Source organism: Heterodontus francisci, chromosome 25 (genome assembly GCF_036365525.1).
Source record: "Heterodontus francisci isolate sHetFra1 chromosome 25, sHetFra1.hap1, whole genome shotgun sequence".
Lineage (NCBI taxonomy): Eukaryota > Metazoa > Chordata > Chondrichthyes > Heterodontiformes > Heterodontidae > Heterodontus > Heterodontus francisci.
The window spans coordinates 75,397,765-75,418,606 of NC_090395.1; the positions used below are offsets into that span (position 1 = coordinate 75,397,765).

At 46.9% G+C, this 20,842-nt stretch overlaps 1 protein-coding gene across 4 annotated transcripts in view; it reads left to right on the forward strand.

Moving 5' to 3' along the window:
* tfeb (transcription factor EB) overlaps positions 1–20,842 on the forward strand; it is a 241,671-nt gene that overhangs the window by 30,105 nt on the left and 190,724 nt on the right. The window contains exon 1 of one of the 4 annotated variants that reach the window (XM_068057540.1): positions 17,866–17,885. The exons of the other annotated variants lie outside the window; for them this stretch is intronic. The gene's annotated coding sequence lies outside the window, so the exon portion shown is untranslated. Of the gene's footprint in view, positions 1–17,865; positions 17,886–20,842 lie in introns of those variants that run through there. 4 annotated transcript variants of the gene reach the window in all.

Consider the following 20,842-nt stretch of genomic DNA (forward strand, 5'->3'; position numbering starts at 1 on the left):
GTAAAGAGATCTCTGCAGAGAAAACTTCTTGATTTTTTTCTTTAACCGCCGTGTGCGTGCATGTGTGTGTTGTTAATTTGGAAAGAAACTTTCATATTTCAACCTGTGTGTTAATAAGCTTTGCATCTTGATTGAATAAGTCTTATTTTATAATAAATTAATAATTTTGTTTATTAAAGAAACCTGGTTGGTGGATTTTATTCTGAAACTAAAATAGAATTTATAATTGGCCGCATCAATAACTGGGTAAATATTCAAATATATTTTGTGACCTGTGCAGAAGTGGAACTAGAGAAAGATAGTGCGCTCCTCCCACCTCGATCGTAACAATATAAATAGTAAAAGGGTGATAAGGTGAGGACTGGGGCCATAAAAGGGGATTTACAGATGAAGGCAGAGGGCATGGCTGAGGTACTAAATGAGTATTTTGCATCAGTCTTTATCAAGGAAGAAGATGCTGCCAAAGTCATAGTGAAAGGAGATAGTGAAAGGGTGGCACAGTTGCGCAGTGGTTAGCACCGCAGCCTCACTGCTCCAGCGACCCGAGTTCGATTCTGGGTACTGCCTGTGAGAAGTTTGCAAGTTCTCCCTGTGTCTGCGTGGGTTTCCGCCGGGTGCTCCGGTTTCCTCCCACATGCCAAAGGCGTGCAGGTTGATAGGTAAATTGGCCATTGTAAATTGCCCCTAGTGTAGGTAGGTGGTAGGAGAATGGTGAGGACGTGGTAGGGAATATGGGATTAATGTAGGATTAGTATAAATGGGTGGTTGTTGGTCGGCACAGACTCAGTGGGCCGAAGGGTCTGTTTCAGTGCTGTATCTCTATGACTATGACTATAGTTGAGACACTGAATGGGCTAAAAATTGATAAAGAGAAGGTACTAGAAAGGCTGGCTGTACTTAAAGTTGATAAGTCACCAGGATCAGATCAGATTCATCCAAGGATGCAGAGGAAAGTAAGGGTTAAAATTGTGAAGGTACTGGCCATAATCTTCCAATCCTCCTTAGATAGAGGGGTGGTGCTAGAGGACTGGAGAATGGCAAATGTTACACCCTCTTGTCAAAAAGGGTGCAGGGATAAACCCAGCAACTACAGGCCAGTCAGTTTAAACTCTGTAGTTGGAAAAGTTTTTTGAAAAGATAAACCGGGACAAAATTAACAGTCACTTGGATGAGTGCGGATTCATTAGGGAAAGCCAGCATGAATTTGTCAAAGGCAAATTGTGGTTAACTAATTTGCTTGAGTTTTTTGATCAGGTAACAGAGGGTTTATGAGGTAATGCAGTTGACGTGTATATGAACATCCAAAAGGCATTTGACAAGGTGCTACAGAATAGACTTGCCAGCAAGTTGAAGCCCGTGGAATAAAAGGGACAGCAGCTGCATGGATACGAAGTTGGCTGATTAATAGGAAACAGAAAGTAGTGGTGAATTTTCAGACTGGTGAAAGGTACACAGTGGGGCTCCCCAGGAGTCAGTACTAGGGCTAATGCTTTTCTTGATATATTTTAATGGCCTAGACTTGGGTGTGCGGGACACAACTTCAAAATTTGGAGATGATACAAAGTATCCACGATACTTGGAAGGATAGTGAACTGTGAGGAGGATAGTAATAAATTTCTCAAGGACAGAGAAAGGCTGGATGAATGGGCAGACATGTGGCAGATGAAATTTAAAGCGGAGTAGTGTGAAGTGATACATTTTGATAGAATGAGAAGAGGCAATATAAAATAAAAAGTACAATTCTAAAGGGATTGCAGGAACAGAAAGACCTGGTGTATATGTGCACAAATGGTTGAAGATGATAGGGCAGGTTGAGAAAGTGGTTTAAAAGGCTTTATAAATAGGGCAGAGAGTACAAAAGCAAGGAAGTTATAATGAACCTTTATAAAATATTGGTTTGGCCTCAACTGGAGTATTGTGTTCAATTCTGGGCACCACACTTCAGGAAGGATGTGAAAGCTTAAGAGAGGGTGGAGAAAAGATTTACGAGAATGATTCCAGGGATGAGGGACTTCAGTTACGTGGATAAATTGGAGAAACTGGGGCTGTTCTCCTTAGAGAAGAGAAGATTTGATAGAGGTGTTCAAAATCATGAGGGGTCTGGACAGAGTAGATTGGGAAAACTGTTCCTGTTGGCAGAAGGGTTGAGAACCAGAGGACACTGATTTAAGGTGATTGGTAAAAGAACCAATTGCAATATAAGAAAAAGCATTTTTACACAGTGAGTGTTTAGGATCTGGAATGCACTGTCTGAGAGTGTGGTGGAGGCAGGTTCAGTGAGTGTTTAGGATCTGGAATGCACTGTCTGAGAGTGTGGTGGAGGCAGGTTCAGTGAGTGTTTAGGATCTGGAATGCACTGCCTGAGAGTGTGGTGGAGGCAGGTTCAGTGAGTGTTTAGGATCTGGAATGCACTGTCTGAGAGTGTGGTGGAGGCAGGTTCAGTGAGTGTTTAGGATCTGGAATGCACTGCCTGAGAGTGTGGTGGAGGCAGGTTCAGTGAGTGTTTAGGATCTGGAATGCACTGTCTGAGAGTGTGGTGGAGGCAGGTTCAGTGAGTGTTTAGGATCTGGAATGCACTGCCTGAGAGTGTGATGGAGGCAGGTTCAATCGTGGCTTTCAAAAGGAATTGGATAAGAAACTGAAAAGAAAGAAGATTTGGGACTATGGGGAAAGGGCAGGGGCGTGGGACTAGCTGAGTTGCTCTTACAGAGAGCCAGCATGGACACGATGGGCAGAATGGCCTCCTTCTGCACTGTAACCATTCTATAATTCTATGATCTTTACAGCCACCAAACACCATGGATTGCAGCAGCTCTGATCTAAAAGAGCTGAGAGTGTCTCTCTAATCTATCTTTGAACTTTTCCCCTGAGTGGAATTGGTCACTCATTCTCAATTATTTCATTTCTTTATCTCCGCTAATTAAATCCTCTATGGTGAGATAAAGGCAGAATCTAACTGTGCATCGCAGCTGCTAGTTTGGGCATGTGTTTTTAGTTTATTAAGTTGGCCTATTTCATGCTGAGTCACCTCAAACACGGTCATCAGTTTGGGTACAATGTCTGGCTTGCTTATCCACTGCTTAATTCCACCTAATTCCTAGGTGTAAATTTGTTCATTAAAAGAGGAAAAAATAAAGATTTACATTTATAATTACACAACAAGTGGTTCGGATTTGGAATGCACTGCCTGCTGGGGCGGTGGATACAGATTCAATAGTAACCTTCAAAAGGGAATTGGATAAATATTTGAAGGAGAAACAAATTGCAGGGGTATGGGGGAAGAGACAGGGAGTGGCACTAACTGAGTTGCTCTTTGAAAGCACTGGTGCAGATTCAATGGGCTGAATGGTTGCTTTCTCTGCTGTACTGTTCGATGATTCTATGATATAGCCCTTTTCACAAACTCAGGACATCCTAAAGTGTTTTACAGCCAGTGAAATGTCCTCACTGTTGTAATGTCAGAAACGCAGCAGCTAGGATTGCGCACAGCAAGCTCCCACAAACGGCAACGTTAAAAAATGTCAACTTGTTCAACATTTTTTTTTTACAGGGACATATGCGCGAATAAAACATAAAATCAAAAACAAAATACTGCGCCTACTGGAAATCTGAAATAAAAACAGAAAACGTGGGAAAATCAGGTTAGACCAAATCTGTGGAGAGAGCTGATGGCCCTGATATTGGCAGGGGTGGGGTGATGTTTTTGTGGAAGGCCAGGTTTCTCCGCATATTCCATGGATATATTTTTTTAAACTGAGTCCCCATCCGGAAGTCAGCCTGATTGTCAGACTTGACTTGCAGTTGGGTGGGGGAGCACTCCGGAACAGGAAGGGAGTTCGCAGCTGCTAGTGGGAATGTGGTGGGTGGGATAACATCCCAAACCCTGGTGGCGGGTGTGGTTGGCTTCCGATCCAAGGGAACAGGTTAGCTTCGAGGGCTGGGGGAAGCATTCCTCTCCTCCTGGCCCACAAGCAGTGCTGTAAATGCACTTAACCTTCTTCCTAAAGCTGTCCTCACCTCCCTTAGGCTGCTGGGTTTCCTGATGCCTGGGAAACACGGCCAAGCACGGTTAAACCTGGGCTTCCAGCCTCATTATAATATTTAAATGGCCAACCCACCCTCTGGGAGTCGATTGGCTGCCTCTCCTTTGTCCTGCCTCCACTAAATCCAGAAGTGGGTGGGCTGGAGATGGGTTTGAGATTCTAAAAATTTTACATCTCTCCTGACCCCCACCCGCATGTTTTAGGGTTTAAAAGTCAGCCCAAGGTTTCAGATCGATGACCTTTTATCAGAACTAGAAGTAGAGATTTGACAGTTTTTAAGCAAGTGCAAAGGCAGGAAACAAGATGTAGGGATGGGTGGTGGGGCGGGGGGAAGTTCTGAACTATAGGGTGGAGGGCAGGAGAGATTAAATGATAAAAGGGATGATGGGGCAAGGCAAAGGAAATGGCAATGTGCCGGCAAAGAACAAAAGATGGGTCCAGAGGAGGTGTCAATGGCAACAGCAGAATACGACCGTATGGATTAGGAGTAGAAGTAGGCCATTTGGCCCATCAGGCCTTCTCTGCCATTCAGTAAGATCCTGGCTGATCTGTTTCTGTCTTGAATTCCACACTCCTATCTACTCCCGATAATCTTTGATTTCCTTACCCAATGGCAGGATAGCAGAGGGGAAGGGAGCACGGAAAATCTGGGAAAGAGAAGGCTCCCGTGGCCTGGGAATGTCAGAGAGAAAGATGGGGGGACCCCAGGCTATGAATTGTTGATTGTATATTAATTGTATGCAGGTGGTGGGCATTAACTGGGGATTCACTTGTGTTGATATAAATAGACACGCCTTCTGTGACCAGTGGGCACTGGAGTAACTGGAATGCATCATCACCCCTGGAAATATCACTTTAGTCTGATTAGCTACGTTTCCTTTAACGTTTTGGGGTTTTTGTTAGTGTATTAGTGGTGTCCCTTTTAGAAGGGGCACTTAGTTCCTCTTTATTAACAACTTCCCAGTTGATCCCAAAGAGGAATAAATAGACATGGACTGAAACTGGTTGTTTGGTGAGGAGGTGCATGTTTCTAATGTGTATCTCTGTAAATAAATGCTGCTAAAAGTGTGTAAAGATTGGGTCCAGTTCTATCCTTTGCTAAATGGCTTTCTGGAATATAACACGGACCATCCCAAAACACATAACTGACTCATAGCGTACAAGAAAGCATCAAGACAACAACAACTTGCATTTATATAGCACCTTTAACATAGTAAAATATCCAAGGCTCTTCAAAGGAGCATAATTAAATAAAATTTGACATTGAGCCACCTAAGGAGATATGAGAAAGTGTATGAAGACTAGGCTGCAGTTCTATCCTTCACCACCTGGCTATCTGAGTTGTAACAGACTTTGCTGAGTTATTGGTTTAGCAGTGTTCACCTCCTTCACGCTATGCATTTCAGATCATAACTCGCTGTGTGAAAATATATTCTCAGCTCCTTGGATGTTCCTCAGTCACAATCTCGTGACTTGTTTGCATGGGTTGTGAGCAAGCTCAGGTGTCAGGAATTATGTCTCGTCTACAGCCTTCAGATAAACTTTCAGCTCTCTCCTCTCAACCCTTTCAAATGGCATCACTCCACAAACGTTGCGATTTCAGGCACAATGCTCGGGACTTGGGTTGCTTTTATTTCTGATCGTTGGGTGTGGTGTATGATCCATTCGCCCAGAGAATTATAACTTTTCTTCCCTTCCATTCCTCCATCTCCAGTTGTTGTGAAGCAAGTCATACAAAATAGTGAGGGCCCTGTATAGGGTGGAGGTGAAGGGCCTATGAGGTCAGTGACTAGGGGACATAGATTTAAAGTGATTGGTAGAAAGATTAGAGGGGAGATGAGGAAAACATTTTTCAACCAGAGGGTGGTGGGGATCTGGAACTCACTGCCTGAAAGGGTAGTTGAGGCATAAACCCTCAACTCATTTAAAAGAAGTCTGGATATGCACCCTCGAGTCCCGTATTCTGCAGGGCTATGGACCAAATGCTGGAAGGTGGGATTAGAATGGGTGGAATGTTTATTGGCCAGCACAGACACGATGGGCCAAGTGGCCTCTTTCTGTGCCGTAAACTTTCTATGATTCTATGTTTTATAACGTAGCAAGCAGAATTCCAGAAGGCTTGGGAAGGGATGGATCTTGTCTGACAAATCTCCTTGCAATTTTGAGGATGTGACAAGTAGACAGTACCTGAACTTCCATTTGTAAATGGCTCTTCCATCAACTTAAAAGAGTGGGGATCTGAATCACAGAAACAAGCCATTCGGACCAGTGTTTATACTCCACATGAGTCTCCTCCCACGCTACTTCATCTAACCGTGTCAGCATATCCTTCTATTCTTTTCTCCCTCATGTGTTTATCTAGTTTCCCCTTAAATGCCTCCATGCTATTAAATTTATTAGTGACTATCTTTTATTAATAGCCCCTCGTTTGGATTCCCCCACAAGTGGAAGTATTTTCTCTACTTTCACCCCATCACATCCCTTCAGAATTTTTAAGTTACCACTTAGTCTTCTCTTTTCCAGAGAAAAGAGATCCAATTTGTTCAGTTTTTTCTGATAGGTATAACCTCTCAGTTCTAGTTTTGTCCTTATAAATCTTTTTTGCACCTTTTCCAGAGCCACTATATCTTTTTGATAATATGGAGATCAGAACTGTGTACAGTACTCCAAGTGTGGTCTAACCAAGGTTCTATACAGGTTTAACATAACTTCTCTGTTTTTCAATTCTATTCCTGTAGAAATGCACTGCAGTGTTGTATTTGCATTTATTATGATCTTGTTAACCTCCATTGCCACTTTTAATGATTTGAGTCTCTGCACCCATGGTTCTCTCAGTTCCACTATCCTGTTTAGACTCTTATTTTCTAAGGAGTATGTGGACTCTTTATTCCTTCAAACCAAAATGCACCACATGCCACTTATCTACATTGACATTCATTATAAATCTAAAATAAAACTTGGAGATGAATGATGCTTTGCAGGGGTCTGGTGAAATTACACCTTGAGCACTGTGTCCAATTCTGGGCTAACTATGAGGCAATCATTGATCTGAGTCAAATTCACATAAATTTGCATCTTTGGTTTTGGGTTTATGATAATACAATACATCAGCCTCTGGGAGCTGCTACTCAAAACTCTACTCCCTCCGGCCTGGCAGGTTCCTGTTTCACACTCAGTTTGTGTTGAAATGAATACACACTGGGGAACAGTGATAGAGGAAGAAGAAGTTTCTTTAGCTTCCATCATGCAGGGAGACATCTCAAAGCACTTCATGTTAAGGAGGGGAAATCACAGTCAATGATGAAAGGAGGAAGCAAGGAACTGGACAGGGTTAGGGTTGAGGGAGGTGAAGGCACAGTCGCAGAGTAGGGGGACAGTAAAATGAAAGGAGCTACTGATGAATGGAGTGGTAGAATGAGCAGTCACCAGTGGTGGAGTGGAAGACAGGAGAAGCCTGGTATTGGAATGACATTGTTCTCCGCAGGGTCTCAGTCTGGTGGAGATCACTCAGGTGAAGAGGAGTGAAGCCATGGGGGGGATCGGAAGAGAAGGTCAAGAATTTTGATATCGACTCACTGGGCCACGGGAGTTGAGCTGAAATGTTGAGTTTGTCTCCTGCATATTTTCAGCATTTTCATTTTTTCTTTCGTTCTTACCCAGTTCTGTTGCTGACATTACTGATTCTGCTGTACTCCCAATGTAGGCTCCATTTTGGACTTTAGGCTTTTCTCCACTTTTAAAAGTATGTCAGCTGTTACCATGCAATCTTGTAATTAGAATGAGACAATACACCAGTGTTTTAATGACAGAACAACATTCCACTCCCCATGCAATGTCAGTACCCAACTCCCGGCTACCTGAAAGGGCAGCCCTTTTACTCAGAAATAGCATCACAGCAATGCACACTGACAAAACACTTTTAACATAATCAAATTTCCTAAAACCATAGAACCATAAAAAAGTTACAGCACAGAAAGAGGCCATTCAGCACATTGTGTCTGTGCCAGCTGAAAAAACTAGCTGCCCAATACCTTCCAGCACCTATAGAAACACTTCACAAGACACAGGACTGTAATCTTTAGAACTCAACACAAGCTGAGCTCACATCTCTCCCTTCCCCCTCTCCATGCCAGGAAACTGAGAACTGTCCTGATGAAAGGTCACTGACCTGAAACATTAACTCTGCTTCTCTCTCCACAGATGCTGCCTGACCTGCTGAGTATATCCAGCACTTTCTGTTTTTATTAAAGCATGTAGGATCTTGGACTTCATAAATAGAGGTATTGAGTACAAAAGCAGGGAAGTTATGCTGAACCTTTATAAAGCTCTGGTTAGGCCCCAACTAGAGTATTGTGTCCAGTTCTGGTCACCACCCTTTAGGAAGGATGTGAGGGTCCTTGAGAGGGTGCAGAGGAGATTTACCAGAATGGTTCCAGATATTAGGGAATTTAGTTGGAAAAGCTAGGGTTGTTCTCCCTGGAGCAAAGGAGATTGAGGGGAGATTTGATAGAGGTGTACAAGATTATGACAGGCTTAGATAAGTTAGACAAGGAAAAACTGTTCCCATTAATTGATGTTACAAGGACTAGGGGACACAGATTGAAGGTTTTGGGCAAGAGATGCAGGGGGAATGTGAGGAAGAACTTTTTTATGCAGTGAGTGGTAATGACCTGGAACTCACTGCCCACGAGGGTGGTGGAAACGGAGATGCTGAATAATTTCAAAAGGAAATTGGATGGGCACTTGAAGGAAATAAACTTGTAGGGCTACGGGAATCAAGTGGGGCAGTGGGACTGACTGGATTGCTCTGCTGAGAGTCAGCATGGACTCGATAGGTCAAATGGCCTCAATCTATGCCATAAATGACTATTACTCTATGATTAAAGGATTTGATACGGTAGAGAGAATCTATTTCCTCCGATGTGGGAATCCTGAACAAAGGTGCACAATCTTAAAATTAAAGCTAGGCCATTTAGTGGTGATGCCAGGAAGCACTTCTGCAGACAAAAGCCCAGTGGAAATCTGGGACTCCTTGCCCCCCCCACTCACACACCACTCCCCAGCAAGGCTGTGAACTGTATTAAGATTGTACAGTTGGGTTTTTGGACTGTGTGAGGAGGATGCTTAAACACTTCTCTTCCTCCAATTAAAAATGAGTTTATTTTAAATCCATTTAAAGATTTAATAAATAACTTGAAAGTTAATTTTTGTTTTTATTAGTTTGGCAAATAGTTAATTTTGTGTTCCTGGAAGATTGTACCCAGTGTCAGTTACCATCAACCGACCCACTCTCTCAGAAGTCTTCATAGAAAACTTCAAAGTGAGCTTTCGCCATACTGACTTTACACATTTTGAAGTTAATGAATGTCTCAGGACATTATTCCAGGCACTGGCCTGTTCCAATTCCCTCCTCTTTATCTGATTAGCACAGCAGTAGTTCCCCTGTCCAGCCTGGGCCAGTTAGCTTTAAATGTGTGTTTGATGTATTCTTATCCCTCTTCTCGATTTCTGCCATTTCTTTTCTTCTTCCTCTCTTAAACTGTTGCTGGAATAAGGTTCCGCCAGCAGCCAAAAAGCCATTCTCCTTTTGCGAGGCTAGACTTTCAAGATTCAGTTTTGCTTGGGGTGAGAGGTCAGTGTGGGAGCTAGGGCCAACTTAACTCCCAGGCCTTGTTACCACATTCCAGGCCTGACTCCTGCCCTAACCCGGTAGGAACAAAACAGGAAAGTTCAGTGGACTGATATAAATAAAGAACTTGCATTTATATATGCCTTTCCTCAGGAAACCTCAACCTCAGGATGTCCCAAAGCACTTTACAGCTGATGAAGGACTTTTGAAGCATAGTCACCGTTTTAGGAAATACAGGAGCCAATTTATGCACAGTAAGATCCCACAAATAGCAATGTGATAATGACCAGATCATCTGTTTTAAGATGTTGGTTAAGGGATAGATACTGGCCCGGACACTGTGATGAATTCTCTGCTCTTCTTCAAAATAGTGGCCATTGGATCATTTACATCCACCTGAGAGAGCAGACAGGGCCTCAGTTTAAGGTCCATCCGAAAGTCAGCACCTCCGACAGTGCAGCACTCCCTGAGTACTGGACTGAAGTGTCAGCCTGCATTAAGTGCTCAAATCTATCTTTCAGGTGAGATGTTAAACCGAAGCCCTGTCTTCCCTTGAAGGTAGCCATAAAGATCCCCCGACACTATTTCGAAGAAGAGCAGGGAGTTCTCCCTGGTATCCTGGCCAATACTTACCCTTCATCCAACATCACTAAAACAGATCATCTGGTCATTTCTATTTGTGGGAGCTTGCTGTGCACAAATTTGCTGCTGTGTTTCCTACATTACAACAGTGACTACACTTCAAAAGCACTTCATTGGCTGTAAAGTACTTTGGAATGTCCTGTAGTCATGAAAGGTGCTATATAAATGCAAGATATTATTATTTATTATTAAATCTCTGGAGTGGGGCTTGAACATTCTGACTCAGAGGTGAGAGTGCTACCCGCTGAGCCATGGCTGACACCTGTTATGACCATCGTACAGATATAATAGAGACAAAATAGATTGTGGGATAGAATTGGAGGCTGAAGGTGAGGTCAGGATTGTTTATCAGAAGATTTTCCTTGTATCTAATGGAGGAACATATACTGGGAAGCAAATGACAGCCCGCTCACTCCCCTCCTAACCTGCGATCAGTCAGAATGATAGTGCTACTCCAGCTGTCAGCGACCATGGCATGTGGTTTGAGAGGGTGACGATGACTCCGGGGGTTGCTGTCCCCGGGTTGGGTTGGTGTTTCTTGGTTAACTTGGTGTTTATTAAGATGTGGCAGTATCAGGTGTGAGTATGTGGGTAGACAGTTCCCAGCAGAGATACCAGCACAGGGATTGGAACTGTGCCAGTCAGCCTCATCTAAGCATTTGTTTTTGAGCAGGTTGGTAGTGAGTGTCACCAGCTTACCATTTGTAAAGCTTTAACACTGGAGGCTAATGAACCCTTTGAGATTATTGACTGGGAGGAGTTACTGGTTGCAGGTTTTAGAATGAGCTGACTGTTCCCTTCGACTATTGCAGTCCAATTGTGATCCCGGCCACGTCTCTCCGTTTTAGACTAGCTCACAAATCTTTCTGCATTAACATTTCAGGGCTGTATGGAACCATCATATGAGTAATTCTTTGACTTTTGTTTTTAGCTCTTCCCCTAATTGGGAGATCTCTCCAATCCAAACTCCAAATTCCACTGTCCTACTCACTCATCCTCTTCCCTGCGTATAACAACGTTATGTATCGCACTGTTTAATGCAGCAAACTGCCCCTTCACAAGAGCCGCATCAAATAAAAATGGACACCAATCAAAGAAGGAAAAGTGGCCCAAAACATGGTCAAACCTTGGTTAAGGAGCATCTTAAAGCAGGAGAGAGGCGGAGAGGTTTAGTGAGGAATTACAGAGCTTAGGATCTAGATGGTTGAAGGCACAGTCACTAAGAGTGTAGTAAAGGGAGTGGGTGATACACAAGAGGCTAACTTTGGAGGAGCGCAGAGATCTCAGAGGGGTGTAGGGCAGGAAGGGATTACACAGATATGGAGGGATTTGAACACAAGGATGAGAATTTTATAACTGAGGTGTTCCTGGACTGGGAGCCCATATGGTTCAGCAAGCACAGGGGTGATAGGTGAACAGGACTTGGTGCGAGTTTGAGACGGAATTTTATTATCCATGTGTTCCTTAAGTTAAAATCAAAACTTTCCTCTTAAGTTCCTCACCTCCTTTAGTCAACGAGTCTATGACCTGTGGGCCTGATGAAATTCTGCAATCGCTGGCAAATGGCCCAATTAACTCCGACCTCTTTGTGTTTGCATTTTGTGGGCCTGGATGTTTGGAAAGTGAAGTCTCTAATGCTGTTACCTCATTGGCGGATAAATCCTCAATCAGAAGCCCAAGATCTGTTAGTATTCGGGGTAACTGGAGATATTTACAAATTAATGGGAATGTGGATTAAAACTTTATATAGGGGTCACTTTTAACTATCCCTTGCCTAGCAGAAACTGGGTGGGGGTGAGTTAAACTGGAGTGTGGGGACTCAATCACTCTGCTCCCAGCCTAATTTGGTCAATTACAGTTTACATTGCAGGCGGCAATGATGCTTATTTCAAGCAGCATGTCCCTCTTTAAATGTGCATATCCAGCTCTGACGATGTCATGGGGGCCCGACTGCGATTTTAACTTGAGACTTGTGTATGGGGAACAGTTTTGGCTTCTCTGGCAGGACAAAGCCAGCAGGGACTAGATTGAGGGCCAGAGAGGGTCTGCAGTAAGTGCACATCTATTAATTTATTTTACAGGTTTCCCTGTAGGGCCAGAAGGAAGAGGATTGATTGCACCAGGCCCCAGTTGAAACCTTGGGCTGTCCTTGCCCCAGACCTCACCCCATTAATCGGCCCCTCAATCCCGACTGTGACCCCTCTTCCCAAGCCCTGTGATACAGTGTACCTCGAGCTGGGAACTGTTCCCTGGGGATCTGGAGAGAAACTGAGTTAATGTTTTAGGTTAATGACCCTGCCTGACCTGCTGAGCACTTCCAGAATTCTCTGTTTTTAACTGCAAATATGTATATTCGTTTCCTAGTTGGTTGAATGTATGGTCCATTGACAGAGCTATATAGCCCAGGAAGATGTAATTCTGTACTAAGTTGCCAGTCACCAATTTTAAGGACCCCCAGGAGCTGGAGAACCAAAATTAGTCTCTAGTTAGAGGGAGGAGAATCGGCCAGGGCCCCTGATCCTGTGACTCCTGAATGTGTGCGAATGTGGGCCTCACCCTTCACTAACTCTGTAACCTCCTCCAGCCCTACAACCCTCTGTGATCTCTGCACTTCTCCAATTCTGGCCTCTTGTACATCCCAGATTTTAATTGCTCCACCATTGGCGCCCGTACCTTCAGCTGGCAAGACCAAAAGATCTGGAATTCCCTCCCTAAACCTCTCCGTTTCTCCATCTCTCTTTCCTCCTTTAAGACGCTCCTTAAAACGGACTTCTTTGACCAAGCTTTTGGTCATCTGCACTAATGTCTCCTTACATGGCTTGGTGTCAAATTACGTTTGATAATTGCTCCTGTAAAGCGCCGTGGGACATTTTACCACATTAAAGGCACTATATAAATGCAAGTTATTGTTGTTGCCTTGAGTTTAATCTTTTACCCTCCAGAATAACCAGCTCACAACATGCTCCTGTCAGATTGTCACACTCCGAGCAGATCGCAGGGACAAAACTGAGAAATATCAGTGATAGGTTTCTCATAGCCAGGGGGCACTTAGTGTACTCAGAGAGAGAGAGAGAGAAAACAGGGTGGTCAGAGGGACAGTTAATAGAATAAATTGCCTGAAGTAATGTGGAGGAACATCACTGACAGAGATTCAGAAAATAGCAATTAGATTAGAACACGAGACCTTTTAGGAACAGAAAAAGGCTGTTCATTCCAACAAAGCTGTTCCTTTTTTAAAAGAAATTAACCCCACCTCCTCCCCCATCCCCCAACCCCACCTCCTCCCCGTATCCCTCAACCCCACCTCCTCCCCCTATCCCCCAACTCCACCTCCTCCCCCATCCCCCAACCCCACCTCCTCCCCGTATCCCTCAACCCCACCTCCTCCCCGTATCCCTCAACCCCACCTCCTCCCCCTATCCCCCAACTCCACCTCCTCCCCTATCCCCCAACCCCACCTCCTCCCCGTATCCCTCAACCCCACCTCCTCCCCCTATCCCTCAATCCCACCTCCTCCCCCTATCCCTCAACCCCACCTCCTCCCCGTATCCCTCAATCCCACCTCCTCCCCGTATCCCCCAACCCCACCTCCTCCCCGTATCCCTCAACCCCACCTCCTCCCCGTATCCCCCAACCCCACCTCCTCCCCGTATCCCTCAACCCCACCTCCTCCCCCTATCCCTCAACTCCACTTCCTCCCCCTATCCCCCAACCCCACCTCCTCCCCGTATCCCTCAACCCCACCTCCTCCCCGTATCCCTCAATCCCACCTCCTCCCCCTATCCCTCAACTCCACCTCCTCCCCCTATCCCCCAACCCCACCTCCTCCCCGTATCTCCCAACCCCACCTCCTCCCCGTATCTCCCAACCCCACCTCCTCCCCGTATCTCCCAACCCCACCTCCTCCCCGTATCTCCCAACCCCACCTCCTCCCCGTATCCCTCAACCCCACCTCCTCCCCCTATCCCTCAACCCCACCTCCTCCCCGTATCCCTCAACCCCACCTCCTCCCCGTATCTCCCAACCCCACCTCCTCCCCGTATCTCCCAACCCCACCTCCTCCCCGTATCCCTCAACCCCACCTCCTCCCCCTATCCCTCAACCCCACTCCCTCTCCGAATCCCTCAATCCCACTCCCTCTCCGTATCCCTTAACCCCACTTCCTCCCCCTATCCCTCAACCCCACCTCCTCCCCCTATCCCTCAACCCCACCTCCCCATTCCCTCAACCCCACCTCCTCCCCGTATCCCTCAACCCCAACTCCTCCCCGTATCCCTCAACCCCACCTCCTCCCCGTATTCCTCAACCCCACCTCCTCCCTGTATTCCTCAACCCCACCTCCCCGTATTCCTCAACCCCACCGCCTCCCCGTATTCCTCAACCCCACCCCTTCCCCGTATTCCTCAGCCCCACCCCCTCCCCCTATCCCTCAACCCCACCTCCTCCCCGTATCCCGCAACCCCACTCCCTCTCCGAATCCCTCAACCCCACTCCCTCCCCGTATCCCTCAACCCCACTTCCTCCCCCTATCCCTCAACCCCATCTCCTCCCCCTATTCCTCAACCCCACCTCCTCCCCGTTCCCTCAACCCCACCCCCTCCCCGTATCCCTCAACCCCACCTCCTCCCCGTATCCCTCAACCCCACCTCCTCCCCGTTCCCTCAACCCCACCCCCTCCCCGTATCCCTCAACCCCACCTCCTCCCCGTATCCCTCAACCCCACCTCCTCCCCGTATCCCTCAACCCCACCCCCTCCCCGTATCCCTCAACCCCACCCCCTCCCCGTATCCCTCAACCCCACCCCCTCTCCGTATCCCTCAACCCCACTCCCTCCCCGTATCCCTCAACCCCACCTCCTCCCCGTTCCCTCAACCCCACCCCCTCCCCGTATCCCTCAACCCCACCCCCTCCCCGTATCCCTCAACCCCACCTCCTCCCCGTATCCCTCAACCCCACCTCCTCCCCGTATCCCTCAACCCCACTCCCTCCCCGTATCCCTCAACCCCACCTCCTCCCCGTATCCCTCAACCCCACCCCCTCTCCGTATCCCTCAACCCCACCTCCTCCCCGTATCCCTCAACCCCACCCCCTCCCCGTATCCCTCAACCCCACCTCCTCCCCGTATCCCTCAACCCCACCTCCTCCCCGTATCCCTCAACCCCACCCCCTCCACCTATCCCTCAACCCCACCTCCTCCCCGTATCCCTCAACCCCACCCCCTCTCCGTATCCCTCAACCCCACCTCCTCCCCGTATCCCTCAACCCCACCCCCTCCCCGTATCCCTCAACCCCACCTCCTCCCCGTATCCCTCAACCCCACCTCCTCCCCGTATCCCTCAACCCCACCCCTTCCACCTATCCCTCAACCCCACCCCCTCCCCGTATCCCTCAACCCCACCTCCTCCCCGTTCCCTCAACCCCACCTCCTCCCCGTATCCCTCAACCCCACCTCCTCCCCGTATCCCTCAACCCCACCTCCTCCCCGTATCCCTCAACCCCACCCCCTCCCCGTATCCCTCAACCCCACCTCCTCCCCGTATCCCTCAACCCCACTCCCTCCCCGTATCCCTCAACCCCACCTCCTCCCCGTATCCCTCAACCCCACTCCCTCCCCGTATCCCTCAACCCCATCTCCTCCCCCTATTCCTCAACCCCACCTCCTCCCCGTTCCCTCAACCCCACCCCCTCCCCGTATCCCTCAACCCCACCCCCTCCCCGTATCCCTCAACCCCACCCCCTCCCCGTATCCCTCAACCCCACCCCCTCTCCGTATCCCTCAACCTCACTCCCTCCCCCTATCCCTCAACCCCACCTGCTCCCCCTATCCCTCAACCCCACCTCCTCCCCGTATCCCTCAACCCCACCTCTTCCCCCTATCCCTCAACCCCACTCCCTCTCCGTATCCCTCAACCCCACCCCCTCCACCTATCCCTCAACCCCACCTCCTCCCCCTATCCCTCAACCCCACCTCCTCCCCGTATCCCTCAACCCCACCTCCTCCCCGTATCCCTCAACCCCACCTCCTCCCCGATTCCCTCAACCCCACCCCCTCCACCTATCCCTCAACCCCACCTCCTCCCCCTATCCCTCAACCCCACCTCCTCCCCCTATCCCTCAACCCCACCTCCTCCCCGTTCCCTCAACCCCACCTCCTCCCCGTATCCCTCAACCCCACCTCCTCCCCGTATCCCTCAACCCCACCTCCTCCACCTATCCCTCAACCCCACCTCCTCCCCCTATCCCTCAACCCCACCTCCTCCCCGTATCCCTCAACCCCACCTCCTCCCCCTATCCCTCAACCCCACCTCCTCCCCGTTCCCTCAACCCCACCTCCTCCCCGTATCCCTCAACCCCACCTCCTCCCCGTATCCCTCAACCCCACCTCCTCCCCCATCCCTCAACCCCACTCCCTCTCCCTATGCCTCAACCCCACCTCCTCCCCGTATCCCTCAACCCCACCTCCTCCCCGTATCCCTCAACCCCACCTCCTCCCCCTATCCCTCAACCCCACTCCCTCTCCCTATGCCTCAACCCCACTCCCTCTCCGTATCCCTCAACCCCACTCCCTCTCCGTATCCCTCAACCCCACTCCCTCTCCGTATCCCTCAACCCCACCCCCTACCCGTATCCCTCAACCCCACCCCCTCCCCGTGTCCCTCAACCCCACCCCCTCCCCATATCCCTCAACCCCACCCCCTCTCCGTATCCCTCAACTTCACCCCCTCCCCATATCCCTCAACCCCACTCCCTCCCCCTATCCCTCAACCCCACCTCCTCCCCATATCCCTCAACCCCACCTCCTCCCCGTATCCCTCAACCCCACTCCCTCCCCCTATCCCTCAACCCCACCTCCTCCCTGTAAATCTCAACCCCACCTAACCACCTTCCCATCATATCACTAATGTCCCTCACCTTGATAAGAAGAGGAAAAAAAATCCCTATTTGGATCCCATGAAGTCTCGGTTCTAAAGGACACAAGCTCAGTTTTCTTAACCTTCTCAATGAGGGATTGGGGAGGAGGTGGCTGGAATCACCTGTGACATTTGCTCTATCTTTCAGAGATCCCCCTTAAATACCCCCCATCCCTGGTCTGGCTTGAGGGCTTTGTCAGTGATAAAAATGAATTGGAAACCTTGATAATTACTCCAATGAATAACTAACAATTCCAGCTCAGCAGGGACAGAAATTGAGGCAAACTGACTCCTGCTTTTAAAACAATTGGTTTTCTGTTAAGTTTATAATTCGGAATTTCCTGTTCAGTAACTGGACTCTCTAAAGTTGGATGGGTGCCAGCCTCGTTCCTTGTAGTTCACCTTGTCACTAGTGAAAAGTAGCTCGGCTGAACGATCATTTTATTCCTAGCTGTTTCTTCCCCTAACAGGAAAATGCTTGACTTCCAGTCTCTGCAGCAGCATACGTGAGGCCAAGACAACAACAACTTGCATTTATATAGCAGCTTTGATATAGTAAAATGTTCCAAGGCGCTTCACAGGGGCAATTATCCAACAGAATTTGACACCGAGCCACATACGGTGATGTTGGGACAGGTGTCCGATAGCTTGGTCAAAGAGGTAAGTTATAAGGAGTGTCTTAAAGGAGGAGAGAGAGGTGGAGAGCTTTAGGGAGGGAATTCCATAGCTTCGGGCCCAGGCAGTTGATGGCACGGCTACTAATGATGGAGCGATTAAATCTGGGATGCAGAAGAGGCCGGAATTGGAGGAGGTTACAAAGATGGGGAGGGGCGAGACAATGGAGGGATTTGAAAACAAGGATGAGAATTTGAAAATTGAGGGGTTGCTGAACCAGGAGTCAATGTAGGTCAGTGAGCATAGGGGCGATGGGTGAATGAGATTTGGTGTGTTAGGGCAGCAGAGATTGGATGTAGTGCTGTAAGTGTGTCAGATGTCCCACCACATCTGAGTGAATTCCCACCAACACACTGAATGGGATTGAGATAAGATACCTGTGTATTGGACATCCAATTGATGGGGAACAATCAGTCGCTTTCTTCTGAACGCTGCTCCTAAATCTGCAGTGATTGTTTCTTTTTTATCAAGTGTTTCCCCTATCTCTCTAGATTCTTGCTCTGCCAATCTGGTACCTCACCCATATGGAAATTGTTCCATGTTTGGATCTATACAGGGAATATTGGTATTCAATCATGGGTGAGCAGCATCACAACCACATTCATCCTGTTAAGCTAGGAGGATCCACAGATTGCAAAAGGAAAAGGCAGGCTTGGGGAGGTAGATTGTTCCACAGTGTTGTGTCGTGAGAAAAAATGAGTTGGAACGAGAGATGGCAGGATTGTTTTTTGATTGCAGCAGCACAATGAGGATGTAGTGAGGAGGCGTGCATAGGCAAGGATACTCGGAACTTAGAGAGCAGAGTTTAAAGAAGCACTGACCATCATCATATCGATAAATTATAAACAAGATGACATTTATGTTCTTAACAAGTTAATCATCCAGCTGCTTTCTGAGCACAACACAGACAATGGGAGTCTGTTAATCTGTGGAGTGGAAAAGGGAAGCATTGGCACTAAATTCAAAAGCATGTCATAAGGTTTAGAAATAATAGGTACAGTTAGGCTCCTGTTAAATTTTTGCCTGATAAAGAATGTGAATTTATCTGCTATTTGAATTGAATAATTTGAATCAATTTGAACGAGAGATGTCTATTATATGATAGTTATTCTAATTACCAGATCAACTGAATTAATCAACTTTGAGTTAAGAGGTGTCATCTGTAAGCACAGCCACTTTGCACTCATGGAATTGGGAGGTGGACTTGGAGAGGCTGCAAGTCAGAAAATTGATGGTGCAATGCTGTACGGTAAATCTACCTCTGGCCTACAGTCCCATTTGAGAACTGCTCCCAGCTAGGCATGAGAGTTTGCCAAATTTAATCAGTGCTCAATTATAATACAGTTAAAAATGAACTGAGTTTTCCTGAGGATATCCGATGTTCCTCCATAGTCCTGTCCTTTAGCACAGAGCAGAGATTAGCCTCTGGTGGGCTGGAGGACTGTGACAGAATCTTACAGCCAGCTGCACATCAATTTAATTTTAAACCTCTTCCATAAATGCTTACAGTAAGTCATTGCTTCAACTGTTGAAAGATATTCCTTCATCAAAATTGGCTGTAGTTTTTATTTATTAGAGGCCTAGTTTCTGTTAAGTTCTGTTGGTTTTTTCAGCACAATTTATCAAACCAACAAGAACAACAACAAGCAATAAGAAATAAAAACAAGAAATGCTGGAGCCACTCAGCAGGTCTGGCAGCATCTGTGCAAAGAGAAGCAGAGTTAACGTTTCGGGTCAGTGACCCTTCTTTGGAACCCAAGTTCCGAAACGTTAACTCTGCTTCTCTTTCCGCAGATGCTGCCAGACCTGCTAAGTGGTTCCAGCATTTCTTGTTTTTATTTCAGATTTCCAGCATCCGCAGTATTTTGCTTTTATTAACAAACAATAAGAGGTCCCAAAGCACTTCACAAGAGCATTATAAAGTAAAATTAGGAACCAAGCCACGCAAGGAGATATTAGGGCAGGTGACCAAAAACTTTGTCAAAGAGTTAGGCTTTAAGGAACATCTTAAGAGAGAGGCAGAAAGGAGGGAATTCCAGAGCTTAAGGCCCAGGTAGTTGAAGGTGCAGCTGCCAATGGTGGAGCGATTAAAATCGGGGATCCTCGAGGCTGGAATTGGAGGAGTGCAGATATCTTGGAGGGATGGAGGGTGGGAGCAGCTTACAGAAATAGGTAGGGGCGAGGTCATGGAGGAATTTGAAAACCAGCGCAAAAAATGATGAAATTTCAAGAGCAAAGCACATCCAGTATAAATTGAGCTTCCACAATATTTTGTATTAGTTTAAAAAGAATCCCATTTTGGATTAATTACCACTGCGGGTTTCTGCTTAACAGCACCTGCTCCTGTGTCTTTGAGGAGCTTTTAAAATTAAGCATTTTAAGAGGTGCAACTTTTAACTTTGTTTACTTTACTAAGAAGCTTGCGACTGTACCCCAAGGTACCTAGTGATTGGATTTGGAAAGTTTTTTAAAGCCATTTTTAGTTACTTAAAATTAGGTTACTCACAGGACTGGGCACTCTGATTAAAAGTTCTTATTTTTTGTGATTAACCCATTTCAGCTGCTTTAATAAAATGGCATCAAGTTCTCACTCTTAAATATATCTTGGAATATTTTTTAATGCAATTTTTAAAATTTCACCTTGTAAAATGCAGTCTGATTTCGCTGGTTCTTGGAGATTTTACATTTGATGATGTGCAATGAGTTTGCATGGAAACCTGAGCAAAAAAACCCAACTTTATATAACACCTTTAATTCAATAAAACATTCCAAGGCGCATCACAGGAATGTTTTAAAACAAAATATGACACTGAGCCACATAAGGAGATATTAGGACAGGTAACTAAAAGCCTGGTCAAAGAGGTAGGTTTTAAGGAGCATCTTAAGGAAGGAGAGAGAGGTTGAGGGATGGAATTCCAGAGCTTGGTCCCAGGCAGCTGAAG